Here is an 18,285-nt window from a genome sequence, read left to right as displayed (position 1 = left end):
AAAATGGGCACAGAAACCGAATAGACATTTCCTCAGAGAGGTCATACAGTTGGCCAAGAGACATATGAAAAGATGTTCAACATCACTAATCATCAGAGAAAGGCAAATTAAAACCACAATGTGAAGTCATCTCACACCTGTCAGAATGGCTATCATCAATAAATCAATAAACAAGCGCTGGCAAGGATGTGGAAAAAGGGAACACTTGTGTACTGTTGATGGGATTGTAAATTGGTGCAGCTGCTATTGAAAACAGTATGGATGTTACTCAAAAAAAAAACAAAAACAGTGTGGAGGTTGCTTTAAAACATTAAAAATAGAACTAACATGTGACCTAGCAATTCCACTTCTGGGTATTTATCAGAAGAAATCCAAAACACTAATTTTAAAAGATATATGCACCCCTTTGTTCATTGCAGCATTATTTACAATAGCCAAGATATGGAAGCAACATAAATGTCTATAGATAGATGAATAGATAAAGATGTCATACATATGTACAATAAAATATTACTCAGCCATAAAAATAAATAAAATAGAGCTAAGATGTAAATTCAGGTTCTCTGACTATGGAGCTTGTCTTTCATCTCTGCATTACACTGGCAAACCTCGTTTAGGAAACATATATTCATATATAACTTTTACAAATAAGCTAATATTCAGAATCTGTAATTTCATAAGCCACTTGCATTAGTGACTTAATGACAGTGTTATAAAATTTATATGTAATTGTCTAAAATACACCTCTATTCTTTTAGTAACCAGAGAATGAGACAAAATCATGAATCTGATATGTATTATGCATAAAACTTTTATATATTACTTAAATATCCAACAATGAAAAGCATGATTTAGTCCTCCCACCCTGCAAAAGCCCCACAAATAACCAAAGAAAGTATGCTTTCACAAAGAAAATTAAATCACCTCTGAACTGGGAAAATAAGATATTTAAATTTGAAGCAATTTTAATTTTTGTACTGGCACTCTTTAATTCACAGCTTCAGTATTGAGCTTTTTGTATCTGTAACCGAGAAGGATATGTTGTTTGTATGATGTAACTATTTGATTTTCATTCTGAATATGTATTTGTCTGAATACAAAAAGGAAAGAAGAATAAATTAATAATTCATATGCTACAAACCAGTTTTATGTTATCTTATTTGATCTTAAAGACAATTCTATGAAGTAAGTAGGACACTGATGAGAAACTTAACATTTGAGAGGCTGAGATATAAGGAAATGTGATGGTTCGGAGCTGGCCTTGGAATGGGTCAGCCTCGTTTTAAATCCAACACAGAAAATCCTTAAATCTTTAAAATGAAGATAATAACACCCACCTCTTGGCTTGATTGTGAGGATTAAGTAAAATAAGATATATCAAATGCTAGTAAATATATTAAATGTATCAGGCAGCCACCAGGGCACTGTGTGTGGGTCTCTTCATAGATTACACTCGGCAGCACCACAAGCACCTACGTATATAATTACTGCTCTTTGCTCAGGGTGAGCTAGGGCAACTGGCTTCTTTCACTTAGCATAATGTTTTCAAGGTTCATTCATGTTGTAACATGTATCAGCTATGTGACTAAATAATACGCAATTGTGTAGATTATCACATTTTGTTCATTCATCAGTTAACGGATATTTGGGTTGATTTCACATGTTAGCTATGATGAATAATGCTCCTCTGAACATTTGTGGATAGGTTTTTGTGTGGACATACATGTTCAGTTCTCTTGGTTCTATATGTAGGAGTAGAATTGCTGGGTCACATGGTTTTTTTATGTTTAACGTTTTTTAGAAACAGCTAAACTATTTATCAAAGTGGCTTCATCATTTTACAGTCTCACCAGCAATATATGAGGGTTCTAATTTCTTCACATCCTCATCAGCACTCGTTATTGTCTTTTTTATTACAGCCATCCTAATTAGATGTGAAGTTGTATCTCATTGTGGTTTTGATTTACATTTCCCTAATGACTAATGGTGTTGAACATCTTTTCATGTGTTTGTTGCCATTTGTGTGACTAAATGTCTATTCAAATCCTTTGCCCATTAAAAAAAGTATTTATTCTAACAGATTTACAGAAGAATTGCTAAGATAGTGCAGAGAATTCCCTTAAACACCACACTCAGTTTTCCCTATTATTAACATCTCACATTAGTGTTGCACATATGTTACAATTAGTGAACCATATAGATACATTCTTAGTAACTTTATGCTTATTTAGATTTCCTTGGATTTTTACCTAATGCTACTTTTCTGTTCCAGAATAACATCTAGAATACCACACGGCATTTAGTTGTCATATCTCTTTATGCTCCTCTTGACTGTAGTGGTTTCTTAGACTTTTCTTGTTTTTGATGACTTTGAAAATTTTAAGACTAATAGTCAGAAATTATATTAAATATTATTCTACTGAGATTTGTTGAATATTTTTCTTATGATTAAATTGGACTTATGGTTTTTTGGGGAAGAATACCACAGTGCCGAATACCATTTTCATAACGTCGTATCAAGGGTACATACTATCAGCGTGACTTATTACTATTAATATTGACCTCGATCACCTGACTGAGATCGTGTTTGTCAGGTTTCCCCAGTATTAAGTGACTCCTACCCTACCCTTTCCATACTCTGCCCTTTGGAAGGGAGTCACTATGAGCAGCTCATGTTTAAAAAATAGGGAGTTGGGCTCCACCTGCTTGAGGCGGGAGTATCTGCATAAATTATTTGGAATTCTTCTGTGCAAGAGATTGGCCTCTGTCTATTTTTAAATTTATTCAGTTATTTATATTGATATGCACTCATGGATATTTATTTTGTACTTTGGGTTGTAATCCAATACTACTTTATTTATCTTACTCCTCAAATTGTTCCCGTTTTGGCTACTGGGAACTCTTTCAGTTGGTTTCTGTGTCCCTTTGATACATATCTATCATGGTAGGTTTTTTAAAGCACTTCCTTACTTTCTGGCACCACTAGGTCTTCCAGGCCCATCTTATATATTTCCTGCCCCAGTCCTAATATCAGCTATTTTTCAAGGAGCCCTGATTCAATTTATTAGAAAATGGCATTAGAAACCAAGGTCTGGTTACTAGGTGTGTTCATTTCCACTAGGGTGTCATTGCTTCTAGGCTTTCTCAGCTGACACAGCAAGGAAGTATATAGACACGTAATAAGCTGTTTTAGGTTGGTACCCTTTTTTTCCTCCATTTTCAGTGAGGTTATTTCATGCATTTGTAATAGATTGTTTTGTCATATTCTACATTTCATTCTAGGATTCCCCTGACTTTCTAAATGATTTTTTAAAATTTTCGTACATTAAAGTTCACTCTTTGTAAAGTTCACTGGGTTTTGACAAATGCATAATGTCATGCATCCAATTACAAGTACAGCATCATACAGAATAGCTTTACTATCCTAAAACTTTCACGTGCTAGACTTATTCAACCTTTTCTCCTTTCTTACTAAATAAACTCCTGCCATCCACTGATCTTTTTGTCTCTCTAATTTTGCCTGTAAAGAATGTCATGTAATTGCAATGTATGTAGCCTCTTCAAACTGGCTTCTTTCACTTAGCAATATGCATTTAAGACTTATCCATATCTTTTCATGGCTTAACAGTTGTTTTTTTTGGTCACTGAATAATATTCCATTGTATGAAATTTGCTTATCTATTCATCTTGAAGAACATCTTAGTTACTTCCAGTTTTTGGTGATTATAAGTAAAGCTGATATAAACATTTGCATACAGGTTTTTATGTTGACATAAGTTTTCAACTCGAATGGATAAAATCGTACCTAGGAGTATATTGCTGAATCAATCAGTAAGACTATGTTTAGCTTTGTAAAAGCCTGCCGAACTGTCTTCCAAAGTGGCTGTACCATTTTTCATTCTCATTAGGAATGAATGAGAGTCTCTGTTGCTCTGCATCTTCATCAGCATTTGATATTGTCAACTTTTTGGATTTTAGCCATTCTAATGGATGTATCTGAAATCTCATTATAATTGTATTTTGCAGTTCTCTAATATAAATAATGTTGAGCATCTTTTCATATGCCTACTTTCCATCTGTATATCTTCTTTGGTGAGGTGTCTGGTCAGATCTTTTGCCCATTTTAAAATTGGGCTTTTTTTTATTGTTGAGTATAAGAGTTATTTATATATTCTAGATATAGGACTCTTTTCAGATGTATGATTTACAAATATTTTTTTCATATTCTTTGAATACTATTTTAACTTTTTTTGATCATGTTTTTTGAAGCACAAAACATTTTTACTTTCGATAAACTCCAATTTTTCTATTTTTTCTTTTGTTACTAGAGTTTTTGGTATCATATTTAAGAAACTATTTCTTAACCCATATTTTATTCTAATAGTTTTATAGTTTTAGCTCTTACATTTGGGTCTGTTTTCCATTTTAAGTTAATTTTTGTATATGATTTGAAGTAAGGGTCCAACTTCATTCTTTTGCAATGCATATATCCACTTACTCCAGCACTATTTGTTAAAAAGACTATTCTTTTTCTATAGAATTGTTCTGCCACCTTTATCGAAAGTCAATTGACTATAAAATAAAGGTTTATTCCTGGACTCTCAATTCTGTTTCATTGATCAGTATGTCTGTCTTCATGTCAGTTTTACACTGTCTTGATTATTGCTTTTAGAAGTAAGTTTTGAAATCAGAACATGTGAATCCTTTACCTTTGTTCTGCTTTTTTAAGGATTGTGATGGCTATTCTGGGTCTTGCATTCCCATGTGAGTTTTAGCTTTAGAAATGTTTTAATCTTTGAATTTTATCTTTGTTTTTAAGTGAATTTTATCTTTTAATTATTTTCTTCCATTCTACCCTTCAATATAGTTTTAATGTTTATTTGCTCTTGCCCTTTCTTCCCTAATCACTTTCCTGGGCCCCTTTTTGAGGACCAATCAGCTAGCTGTTAATTAATCCTGTTGGAAGTATCAACTGATTAAGCATGGACCTTGTAGAGATTTTAACTGGGGAGAATATGTTTATAGTGATCTTTAGCTCCCCATCTCTTTCTCCAGTTAATTGACAAGTTCTGTAGCCCTCCACCTACCCCAATATCATTTGAATCCAAACCCTTTGTATATTTCTATAGATCCCACTCTTCTCAAATGTGCTGCTGAAATTATTTTTCCATTTTCAGCAGCTTCCATATAGTAGGGACAGATTAATTATACAAAGTATAGTTATGATCATATTATTTTTCCTGCAGAAAAACATTTCAAAAGATAGATGAATCTCAGAAACATTATATTGAGTGAAAGAAACCACGCACAAAAGAGTACCTATCGTTTGACTGCATTTTTATGAAGTCCAAAGCAGACAAAGCTAATCTATGGGAATGGAATTCAGAACACTGGTTGACACTGGAGGATGGGGCAGGGGTGGGAATAGACTTGAATGAGATGAAAGTGAATTTTCTTGGGTGATGGAAATATTCTATGTCTTGATTGGATCATTTGTTACATGGCTGCAGACTTTTGTCACAACTCATTGACCTGAATGATGAAGATCTGTGCATTTTCTGTATAGAATTATACTTTATTTTTTTAAGTAAATAGTAATATATGAACTTTCGATGGCTTCCCATTGCCTTCAGCTCAAACACCTGAACTTGATATTTAGGGACTTTGAAAATCTACATAACTTTCCAAGTTTCTCTTGCTGTTTCTCTTCCATGCCCCATGATCCAGCAAAATAAAACTCTCTCTTCTTCACATGCACCATGTTTTTCTATTTTGTGTCTTTGCTCCCACTTTTCCCTCATCCAGGAATGTCTTCCGATCACCCATTGCAAATCACCACATGTGAAAACAATCTTCCCTCAAATTTCACATCAGAAGTCATCCTCCTTCTCTAAACATCTGTCCTGTAGAATTTTGTATTTCTCTTATGGCACTCTTGACTTTCCCCGGATTTTATTGTAATTGTTTATATTGCTGTGTTTGCATAGTATTTGCAATGTGCCTGGCACTATTAATGAACATCCTATTCCCACTTCAACCTGTAAATTCCATTAAAGGCAATACTTAGAATTGCTTCATTTCTATCACCCACAGGACCTAGACAAACATTTATTAAATGGATGGATATATAGATGGAAATGGATGGATGGATGGATGGATGGATGGATGGATGGATGGATGAATTAATTGGAAGGTATGGGGCAATGCAGAGTATTGAAGAGGGGTAGCCATCTCGGCATCCTTCAAAACCTCTGATATACCTACCCTATATCTACTTGTAAAGTATAATGAATGAGATGAAATATGACAAGAGATAAATAAAATTTGGGGGGCTGTCAGCCAGGTCCTGAGCATATAAACATATCCATGCAAATCAGAAAAACAGGACAGCTCCTAGAATGATTTTTAAACAGTTTGATGAAGTCAGTTAAGTCATTTCCTCCATTATAATCTTCCAACTCCTAGAGGTTTTATGATGTCCTTATCCTGGCAGTGCCTTCAGACTTTGTCCTCAGGCAGTAATTGCCAACCAAGGCATCTGGCACATTGATGTGCCCAGAGGCAGTACTCAGTTGGTTTTGCTAATCGGATAAACAAGCTCCCCTTGACAGAGGGAGTGATTTACGGTGTTCAGGGAGTTTGCAAAGCAAGCGAAGATCTGGTGGTTTTGCAGTCATTGGACATGAAAACCTGGCTCAAGCTCAAGAGATGCAAGCTGTCAGGAGGGGCCAGTGCATTATGGAGCACGGGAATCTATATGTGAAAGTGAATTCAACATCATCATTGGCAAAGCTTCCATACGAAACAACAAACTAAAGCCAACATCTTTCTCCCCTCCCCCACCTCCTGCTTAAAAAAAATTATTTTATAGAGGAATACTGGGAAGGTGGCAGGAAGCTTTCAACCCCTTAAAAAGAAAGCATAGCCAGAGAACATTTGGCAGGGGGAAAGTGAATATTTGTGATTTTTATCATTAGCTTATTAAGATCTTATTTATAAGATTCCTTCCTGAGATTTTACAGTCTGTCAGGGCAAGCTAGTCCTTATGGATGATAGGGCTTCCTCAGCCTTCCCTGCCACACATTTTCTTTTCAAGGGTCATTGGGACCTTGATAGCCAAAGGAATAATGTTTTAGCTTCATTCTTTCACTTCTCAAATAGGTCACCTTAGCAGGAGGAGGGAAAAACATAACTAGGGAAATTTGAATGTTTGTTCAGAATCTCAGAGAACTGATTAGATCAGAATACTTATGTCTGATTAATCAACAGAGTAGGTGCACTTACTGAACACAGGAGAGAGAAGAATGCACCCCTCCTACACTCCCGCAGAATGGCTAATTATGTGTGTGCGTGTGTGTATGAATTTCTAAGACCAATGAAAAGATGAAAGAGTTTCCATTTTTCTAAGATGTTGGCTTCACTCAACAAAAGAAAACTTTTTTAATACTCTCCTGTTGTCCAAGGACTTAAGAACAATGAAAATGGCAAAACCCCCAAAGCCCAGAGAGTATACACCTTATACTTACAATGTTGTTTGCAAAGTAAAGCTCCCAAGTGAGTATTTTTACCTTTCTCTTTTTTTTTCTGCCATCATTACCTGGCTAGATTGATGACTCAGCAAAGTAGTGATTCCTGCATTACAGCTCAGGGCTCTGTAGGGGCTCCATGCTGGACATAGATTCTTTCCTGATCCTGGACATTCACTCTCTGTGAAACTCTAATTCATGGAGTTGTGCATGTGGTTTATAAATTCATCTGAGTCAAGCTCTCTCACTCTTCTTTGGTCTATATAGCTATCTTTTGGCCGTCTGTAATAATGATTTAAAAAAAAAAAAAAGACAATCTTTTTGCAGCTTCTACTTAAACAAATTTTCAGACCACAGCCACATAACATTTTGCTGTAAGGCCATTTGCAAAAAGGGAATATGTAATCATTTTTCCTCTTTACGTTTGGGCTTCTTGCTGATTACTTTATAAATCGCACAAGCATTTTTCATCACCCTTGATTTTATATATTACTCACGTAATATGTAAATGTGTTCTCATTATTTAAAAAATGTAATCAATAATTATACAGATGAGAAATAGAAGTTCTTTATCTCTGTTGCCCTTATCCTCTTTAAACTTATTCTCCTTTCTCCTCAGAGGTAACAACTGTTATCAGTTTTGTATCTGTTCTTCTGGATCTTTTCTTTACTTTTACATCATATTTGTACTTTTAGAAATGTGTTGTCCATTTGTTCTTTATTATGCATTTTAGAATCATCTTGTCAAATTTCATGGAAAAATTACATGGGATTTTGTTTGGAATTGTATTGAATTTATAGATTAGTTTTGAGATAATTGATATATTTAAGATAATGAGCCTTCTTATTAATGAACAGAGCTCTTTAAAATTTTTAAATGAGGCAAAAATTGTGTAGATGATAGAGGCTTTATTCACCCTCTCCTTGCCAACACACGGAGCAAACAGCAAGCAGAGTTGCCTAGTGTCTAGATGAAAAGAAGCACTACAGCTAGGGAGAGAAATAAAAAATCACCCTGCAATGGGAGGAGGTAGGAGGGGTGAAGATGAGATGCTGCTGAGTGGTACAGAGGCTATGGCAGCTGTAGACATTCCTCTTAAAGGGGCTGTGTCTGTGACTAGCCTTTCACAGTGACAGACTTGCTGGCTCTGAGTACCAGGGCCTGGTCAGCTGCTTGCAGGGGCAACAGAGACTTACAGGGGAACACTGAGTTGTCCGAATGAGGGCCAGAGGCAAGGCTCTCTATCAGGCAGAAGTGCTGGCAGTATCCATTGTTTCCCAGTTGAGCTCTCCCCGCTCCCAGTGTGCAGAAGTAGTGTCGCCACAGCTGAGACGTCATCAAACTAGATAACAGAGGTCGCTCTGCCCAGAGGATTCCCTGAAACTTCACCTGCCCCAGCTCACCCCAGCTCATGCCCTACCCAAGAACATCCAGTTTTGTCCTCGGCGAGTCCTGTGCTCCTTACTTAAGTAGCTCCAAGACTCACACTGGTAGCAGCTGACTTAGTTTCTGGCATGGCTTCTTGAAGCAACTATAAGCACAACATCTGAAGATTGCTTGCTGAATCTTAACAGGTAACCACAGAAAGGCACAGGCTGAGGCTAAACTTGGCCTGTAGCTGAACCCCTCTCAGGACTGTGTCACTGGACACCTACTACACAAAGCCACACTATTGAGACTGAGAGACTGAGGAGTTTTGTACATAGACACAGAAAGGCAGCTAAAATGAGAAGACAAAGAAGCAGAAACGATATGAAAGAACAGAACACAGATACAAGAAAAATGGAGTCAATCTAACGGATGCAGAGTTCAAAACACTGGTTATAAAGATGCTCAATGAACTTAGGGAAAGTGTAAATAAACTCAATGAGAACTTTAACAAAGAGATAAAAACATAAAAATGGAAATGGAAATTATAAAAAGAAACCAGTCAGAAATGAAGAAAACATTATTTGAGATGAAGAGGATATTAGAGGGAATCAACAGAGTGGATAAAGAAGAGGATCGCACCACTGATATAGAGGAAGCCAGGACACTCAATCAGAACGGCAAGAAAAAAGAAATCAAGACTACAATAATAATTTAGGGAGCCTATGGGACAAAGTTAAACGTAAAATCATCTGTGTCAGAGGGAGAACAAGAAGTTGAAAACCTATTTGAAGAAATAATGTTGGAAAACTTCCTTAATCTGGTGAAAGAAATAGATATACAACCCCAGGGAACTCTGAGAGTCCCAAAAAAGATGAGCCCAACAAGGCCCACACCAAGACACATTATAATTAAGATGCCAAAGGTTAAATAAAAGAGAAAATCTTAAAAGCAGCAAAAGAAAAGCATTTAGTTACCTATAAGGGAGCTCTCATAAGACTGGCAACTGATTTCTCAAAAGAAACCATGCAGGACAGAAGGGCATGACATAGAATATTCAAAGTAATGAAAACCCAGGGTCTATGATCAAGAATATTTTATCCAGCAAAGCTATCATTGAGAGTCAAAGGACAGATGAAGAACTTCCCAGACAAAAAAAAAAAACTAAAGGAATTTATCAATACCAAGCCAGTATTACAGGAAATGTTGGAGGGACTTCTTTAAGAAGAAAAAAACATGTGTCAAAAACAGGAATAAAAAAAGGTAATAACTGCATTCCTATCTACAATTACCTCAAATGAAAAAGAATTAAGTGCTCCAACCAAAAGATAGAGAAGCCGAATTAATAAGAAAACAAGACCCGTACATACGCTGCCTACAAGAGACTTACTCCAAATTAAAAGGCACACAGACTTGAAGGAAAGGGATAGAAAAAGATATTGCCTAGATGGATCTAGAGGGTATTGTGCTGAATGAAGTAAGTCAGATAGAGAAAGATAAATACTACATGATTTCACATACATGTGGAATCTAAAGAACAAAATCAACAACAACAACAAAATGGAAACTCATAGATACAGAGAGTATTTTGAGAGCTACTAGATGGGAGCAGGGTTTGGGGGGATGGTGAAAAAGGGCAAAGGAATTAAGAAGTTCAAATGGATAGTTACAAAATAGACATGGTGGTATAAAGTGTACCAAAAGGAAAATAGTTAACAATGTTGTAATAAATATGTAAAGGACAAGAGGGGTAGTAGATTTAGTGGAGAGATCACTTTGCGAGTTATATAGATCTCTAATCACTATGCTATACGACTGAAACTAATATATTATTGTATGCCAACTATAATTGAAAAAACTCTGAATTGTACAATGTAAATATGAGCAACTAATTGTCTATTATATTTCAATAAAGGTAGAAACACATTTTTAAATGAAATTTTGTACTTTTCTACCCAATAACTTTGCACATCTTTCATTATATTTATTCTCAGGTATCTTGTATATCATGTCACATTATTTTAACTTACATTTTAAAACGATTTTTTGCTGGCATAGAGAAAGAAAATTACTTTTTAAAGAGTTGGTCTTATAACCAACAAAATTGCTAAAATCTCTATGAATTCTGTCATATGTATATAGATTCTCATGAGTTTTATTTGCAGAAAATCATACCATCTGCAAATATTGCTGGTTTTGTGTCTTAATTTCCATTATGTTTGGCCATTTATTCCTTTTCCTTACCTGACTGCTCCAACCAGGGTCTCTAGTACACTGTGGAGTGGAGTAGTGATAATGGCCATGCTTTTTCTGTCCTTGGTATTTGGGGTTTTTTGTTTTGTTTTGCTTTTGTTTTTTTTAAGTGAAGCGACCCTTGGTTGACCTCACAGATTGCAAGGACCTTGTCAGTTTACAATCCCTTATTTTTTAAGCCTGCAGCACCTGGTCTTCCTAGGTGGTCTCCCATCCATGTACTAACCAGTCCTGACCCTGCTTAGCTTCCAAGATCAGACGGGATTGGACTTGTTCAGGGTAGCATGGCCGTAGAACCTGTCCTTGGTTTTTAAAGGCAGTGCTTCTAACATGTCACTGTAAATTGTGATGTTTGCTCTAAGCATTTGATAAATTTATCTAATCAGTTAAAGAAGTCTTGTTTCTATTTTTCTAAAAGCTTTATCTTGAATCAATATTGAATTGGATTGAATATATTTTTGCAGTTAATGAGATGAGCATATAGTTTTCCTCCTCTAATATTTCGATATAGTAAATTGCTTTAATATGTTTTCTACTGTTGAACCATTTATATATTCCCTGGAAAAGCTATTTTATATTTGTGCATTTTTATGCATTGTTGAATATTTCATTCAACAATATCTAATGGAATTGGAAGCTGAACTTTGAAGACTGTCTAAAGTAACTTGTGGCTCCATGATTCTTTGATTTATTTTCAAGGACTCTCTGATTTATATAAAACTTTGGAAAGGATTAGTACATGATACTTTATCCTCATGGGAGGAAACTGAAAACTAAAAACACTAACTGACCAATCTAACATCACACATTGGAAATAGAGTTACGTGAAGGTTTCACTAACTGGAATTTACAACTCTGTCATTTGCTAGTTTATGAACACAGTGTTCCTCTGTACAGTGGAGATTGTGGGAGCCCCTATCTCATCTTGTTGTTGGAGATTAAAAGCAACAATGCGTGTAAGTGCTTTGCACAGTGCTTAGTACATGGTGAAAAAGTCATTCATTTATTCATTCTTTCAACAAACAATTGGTGCACACCTGCCCTGTGTTCTAGGAGCTGAGGATATAGTAGAAAATAAAACAGAAGAGGTACTTATTTTCAAGAAGTTTATCTTCTAGTAGCAAGGGACAGATGGTGCATACAAAATAAAATGAAAATCAGTGAAGGATTTCCAGAATGAGTGTGGCATGACATGGTTTATATTTTAAAGAGATTACTCTGGTGCTCTGTTAAAATCGACTGTAGGAGGTCAAAGCAAGGGCTGTTACAATCTTCAGCGCAAGTAAAGATAGTGGCTTGGACTAAGGTGGTAACAGCAGACTTAGGGAGAGATGGATGGATTTGGGATATATTTTGGAAGTATAATCAGTGGATTTGCTTATGGATTAGCTATGAATGTTAAGGATTTTTCTTTAGCTTGCATTTTACAGTTGTTTGTGGCTACTTAGAGAAATGAGTGTGGAAAAAGAGAACAATTCAGGATGACTTCTTGTTTTTTTACTTTGAACAACTGGACCATCTTCTACCGAAATTAGAATGTTTAGGGGAGGAACAAATTTTCTCCCAAGGGGGAACAAGATTTGATCATCAATAAAAATTGCCACATTGTACTCAATCTTTGGATTATTTTCTGAGCCTCATTCCTTTCTTTTCTTTTGATGAGCAAAGTGTTTATACATTTGCATGAAGAGAATAAAAAATATATTTTATTTTAGTTAAAAATAAATATAAAATATAAGCAGAGCTATGTTTTTGACACATCAATTTTGTCTTTATTTTCAGTGACATTTTCTTATAAAAATATGGACATTTTTATAATATGGGACCATCGCAAAGTGTGTAAAGTACATTTTTTACTAAAACATATCTAGATAAACTTGTGCATCATTAAGTACCATTCCCCTAAGTAAACATAGCTCTAAAATGTGACTCATATTTACTATTATACCTATCAAGTAAAACATTGTTGGTAAAACTTTCTCAAAATAGACAAAATTATTCCTATATGTGCTTTTTAAATAGTAATTCCTAGAACTGTTACATGAAAAATCTATTTTCTCTATAAAACTGTAAATACGAAAACATATACTAGAGGCAGACCTCCCTGACATTCATTCAAATGATATGTTGTATGTACTTTCTTTAGTAGTTCTGATTCCAGCCGACTGTATCACCTCGGAAGGAAAATTCTCTTTGACTTTAACACAGAGCACTGTTCAGTACCTCTTTGACTGGATTATGCATAAAATTTATATGTATAACACTCACTGGAGATTAAGTAATTAAGATGCTCTTAATATTGTAGGGGAAACATTACAGTTCTCATTATTTTAATGGACTGGTGGACTCCAGGGATTTGATAATAGGATGCAATATCTTGCATTCCAAGTCAGCAGAATTCACAGTTTTGACTGTTTGGCAACATAAATTTGCAAGCTTTTGATGACCTGTGTAGAAAGAAGTAGTCTCAGATCAAATCTTAGAGGACAAACCATCCTTACAAATAATAGCAATAGTTCATATAATGGTGGCTTTATTATTAGTGCCACTCAAGCACAAAGGACTGCAGAGCCAGAAAGTGAGTGGCCTGTTAATCTCTGCCTTGGGAGGGGTCCCTGAGCCCCTGAGGCACTTTAAGGGCTGTGGCACAGCTGTCTTTGCTTTATGTGAGATTGTCTTTTAGGGGCCTCACTATAGATGACTAATAGGTCTGTACAATCCAATAATTGCATTGCAGTGTTTGCACTGGAAATACAAAAAGACAAATATTTTCGTTTATTAAATTTATATTACATTTTGTTCCAAAAATAACTGTAACTAGCTTATTAAAAAACAAACAAACAAAAAAGGTATGACCTGCTCTACAATTTTGAGGTACAGTTTCTGTTTTATCTATATAAATCTTTAATTGATTGGTTAAGCCTGTCATATTAGCAGTAAATCCAGTAACTCCCTCCACAGGTTCACTCCTCCTTCTAAGTTGTCAAAAACTAAAGCGAAACACATATGAGATCCTAGGCACTCCAATCCTAACATCTGACCAAAATTCTGTGCTCAGTGGAGAGAGACTTTCTCCAACCAATTTAACAGTGTTGTAGCTTCTTACAGCTACCAGCAATGCCTCTTGGTCTCCACACTCCAGTGATAAAGCTAGTCTACCCTAGAAGGGACTTCAGTGTCCATCTGCCTGGGGAGTAAGTTGTGACTCTTGAAGGGAGGCAATATTGCCACCTCAATGCCACAGATGATCAAGTGTTTTAGTGAAGCATCTATTCTGTGCTAGACATTTGTCAATATACCAGTAATATAGTGAAGAATGGAGAATTAAAAACAAAACAGATAAGCTTCTGCAGGTAGCATATATCCTACTGGAGTTCCTAATCAACAAGTAACTGACAAGCAATCTATTTTATGTAACACTGTGAAATTAAAGATGCTACCGATAAAGTTAATTTGTATCTAGGGACCCCCAAAATGGAGGCTGTCCTGGTGGTCCAGCCCACATCACAAGTCTAAACCTAAGTCAACTTACACTTATGAGAAATACCTGTCAGGGAAACCTAACAAACACCAATCACAATCCTCCAACTCAATTTAGCTAGCTTATCCTACTGTAGAAAATTGGACCTGCTAGCTTTATAAGGAAATCACTGATCTCTCAGCCAATCCTGCCCTATTTTGGTGTTGAGTCTTCTAACATTCTGTAAAACTCACTCTTGCCCCATATCGCTCAGGAACCGTGTTCCACTGCTCACGAGGCACTGTACTCCCCCAATCCATGGATTATTTTCTCTTAAATAAAGAACATCGAACTCCTTACTAAATTGTTTTAGTTTTGTCATTTGATATACCAACGTAACTATGACAAACCACCTACTAGATCTACTAGATAGAAGATGATTCTGATTTCAAGGACACTAAATTAGAGAGAGAGACAGAGAGAGAGAGACAGAGAGAGAGAGAGAGAGAGAGAGAGAGAGAGAGAGAAGGAGGGAGAGAGAGAGGGAGAGAGGAAAAAAACAAGAAAAGAAGACTCTGAGAGAGATTTGGGTGTAAGTAATTTACTTGGGAGTGGTCCTAGGAAGCACCAACAGCGGAGTGGGTATGTGAGAGAGGAAAGAAAAAAAAGCCAATCAGGGTATAGTAATAAGCAGGTAACCTTATTACCTGTGGGCGACTGGAATTTAATCCCGCTGTGAGCTTTGGGAGTGGTTTAGAATATGTCTCAGTGTTGTCCCATGCAATTGGCAAGGAGGCTGAGATATTTATCTACCAACTCCTATTGGTCATTGGCTGAGGTGTCAACTTAGCCAGTGTGTCATCTTCCAGTTTAGGCCTGCCCTGCACAGAGGTCAAGCACTCCAAGGTAATTCTTGAGGTGGAGAGTGACAGATGCTTATAGTAAGAAGCCATCGGTGTGCCTGGAAGGATGAGTGCCAAGGGGATACTGGAGAAGCGCCAACAGTGCCTATTGCAATGAGCACCTCAGGATCTTGGAGCAGTAATTTTAGATAATAATAAATGAAGGAAGTAAAGTGGAGGAAAGGTGTGGAGGTGGGGGAAGAAATGCCATTTTAGAGAATATGGTGGGAGGTAGGAGAGATGTACATTGAGAAAGCGACATTTGAGCAGAAACCTAAATATTGAGGGATTGAAGCATAGATAGATCTGAGGGAGGAGTCTCCAGTAGAGGGACTAACTGGTGTAAAGACCCTGAGATGGCAGAAAGCTTGATGGGTCCAGGGAACTAAAGATGCCATTATGGGTGAAGCATAGCCAACGATGGGGTATATGGTAGGGAATGCCTTTGGTCAGGTAGAAAAAGGCCCGATCATGTAGAACCTCATAGCCATGACAAGGAATTTAGATTTTATTTTGAATATGATGAGAAGCTATTAAAGGATTTATAGCAGTATGTATGATTCAGTTTTGTTTTAAGCAGTCACTCTGACCTCTGCATGATAATAAGAGTAGAAATAGGAGATGGGTTAGGAAGTTATAGTAACAATCCGGGAGATTGTTGTGGCTTAGAGCAAAGAAATAGAAATAATGCAATAAGAAATGTTCTTGTGATAAAGGGGAGTGCTTCCTTTTCATGCAAAAGTGATATCCAACCATTAATGATAAAAGGTTGAAATATATAGCAAAAAAGATCTAAAAATAGATTGGATCATTGACTAAAAACAAGATTTAAGAATTAATAACTAAGTGCACACTTAAAGAGCAGTAACAAGGATAGTAACTAAAGTATGCAAAAAGCCAAAAGAGCTGAGAGGCTCAGAGCAATAATAAAAATAAGATTCAACCAACCTAAAATCTGGTGAGTTAGTGCTTTCCTTGGCCAGTCATCAGCCTAACTGTGAAATTTCTGAAAAGTTATGTAGATTGTACTTAGTTTTTTTCTGCTTAGGAATTTTTGCACATCACATAGCAAAACTTTCCCAAGTGCTCTTTTGCCAATACATCCCTCCCATCAAATGGCTCACTCACTCCTTGGCTGCCCCTAAAGACTTTCCTTCCCACTTCTAAAACTCTGCCCACAAAATCAAGCCCAAGGTGCCTTTCTCCCTCATTACTTATCCCGATAGATTATTAATTGCTCTTTTTGCCTTTGATCCTCTCCCAGCACTCAGTACACTGTTCCCTAAAATACTTTTTTTATCCTGTCAGTCCCCTGAGTGAAATCTTTCTGAGGCTCTTATTCCTTGCCTAAGGATAACAATCTCTTTAGTTGCTAGATAAGGCTTATCTCCCACTATTCCCTCACAGCCTTCAACCTCAGCTTAACAAAGCTCGTCGTGAACATACCTTGTTGCTAACTCTCTGGGTCTTTACTCTTTCTCTTCTCCTACTCTGGAATTTTACATTGTGCTACGCACGCACACACACACCATCTCTGCCTGCAAAAAAATATATCACAAGTCTTTTCTTAAAGCTTTCCATATACTTGGTGCTTACCATCAGAATACATATAGCAGATCATAAAGTAGCACAGTTACGAGTATTAGCTAGGTATTTATTTGAGTGCCTACTTCATACCAACTTCTGTTCTTAGTGTACAAAGAATGTAGAATATAGAATGCTGTTGCTAACCTTGAGCTCAGTACAGTGGGAGATATTAATACAGAAATATACCCTTGTAAAATATACCCTTAATGAGTTTGATGATTGAGATATGAACAGGGTTGGAGATTGGGAGTGTTCAGGTAGAACAAATAAGGCTGGGCCAGGGCAGAGGAGTCAGCTTGGAGGAACAGAAAGCCAAGATTGAGCTCAAGTAAAGGCAAAGGTCTCAATACCAAGGAGAGCGCCTTGTGCACGCAGCCTTGAGGCATTTCTCAAATTTTTAGAAGCAGCTCAAAACTTCCTCTTAGGCTCTGTCCTGGCAAGCAAGGGTTTCTGGCTTAAAGGAACCCTCAGAATATCCTGGATTATTTTGAGTTTAGAAAATACTTCTTCAGCATATGAACTTACAGGATTTGAGGACTGAAGGTTAGTTGAGGAATTTGTATCCTTAGAAGGTCTTCCTTGATGAAATACCTCTGAATGGTTCTCATTCTAGAATTTGAGATGGAAACGAGAACTTTATTTTATTGGGACTTTTTTCTCAGGCTTTGGTAGATTGGAGCCTGATTCCTGACTTACGCTAGACAGAATTTATTTCCATGGTCTTAGACCATGCACCTGGCATCTGTGATGTTATTTATGAATGCTCTACTTCCTCAAGATATGTTGTAAATTTCTAGAGTAACACAGCTTAAGAGAAATATAATATAAGCCACATATGTAATTTAATTTTTTTAGTAATTAAAAAAGTAAAAAGAAAAAGGTGAAATTAATTTGTTTTATTTAAATCGGTAAATCTGAAATGTGATTTCAACATGTAATGAATATTAAATAATTAATGAAACATTTCACATTGTTTTTTCCTCCTAAGTCTTTAGAATCCAGCATATATGTTCTCATACAGCATGTTTCATTGAGGACTAGCACATTTTAAGTGCTCAGTTGCCACTTGTGGTTAGTGGCTGCTGGATTGCACAGGGTGGCTCTGAGTGTTAGCATGTCTGTACTCCCACGCCAGCCCTTCTGATAAATTTTCTTCCCAAATCTCACGTATATTGACCAGAAAAACAC

The 18,285-nt window shown here is 36.4% G+C and overlaps 1 protein-coding gene and 1 pseudogene across 1 annotated transcript in view; one reads left to right on the top strand and one right to left on the bottom strand.

Annotated features, from left to right (window-relative positions):
• NRCAM (neuronal cell adhesion molecule) overlaps window positions 1-18,285 on the top strand; it is a 258,892-nt gene that overhangs the window by 82,974 nt on the left and 157,633 nt on the right.
• Window positions 11,326-11,444, bottom strand: LOC120591927 (uncharacterized; annotated as a pseudogene).

This window comes from Pteropus medius, unplaced genomic scaffold (genome assembly GCF_902729225.1).
Source record: "Pteropus medius unplaced genomic scaffold, Ma_sr-lr_union100, whole genome shotgun sequence".
Classification (NCBI taxonomy): domain Eukaryota; kingdom Metazoa; phylum Chordata; class Mammalia; order Chiroptera; family Pteropodidae; genus Pteropus; species Pteropus medius.
Note: the sequence above shows the minus strand (reverse complement) of the source record. Positions and strands in the feature narration are given on the sequence as shown.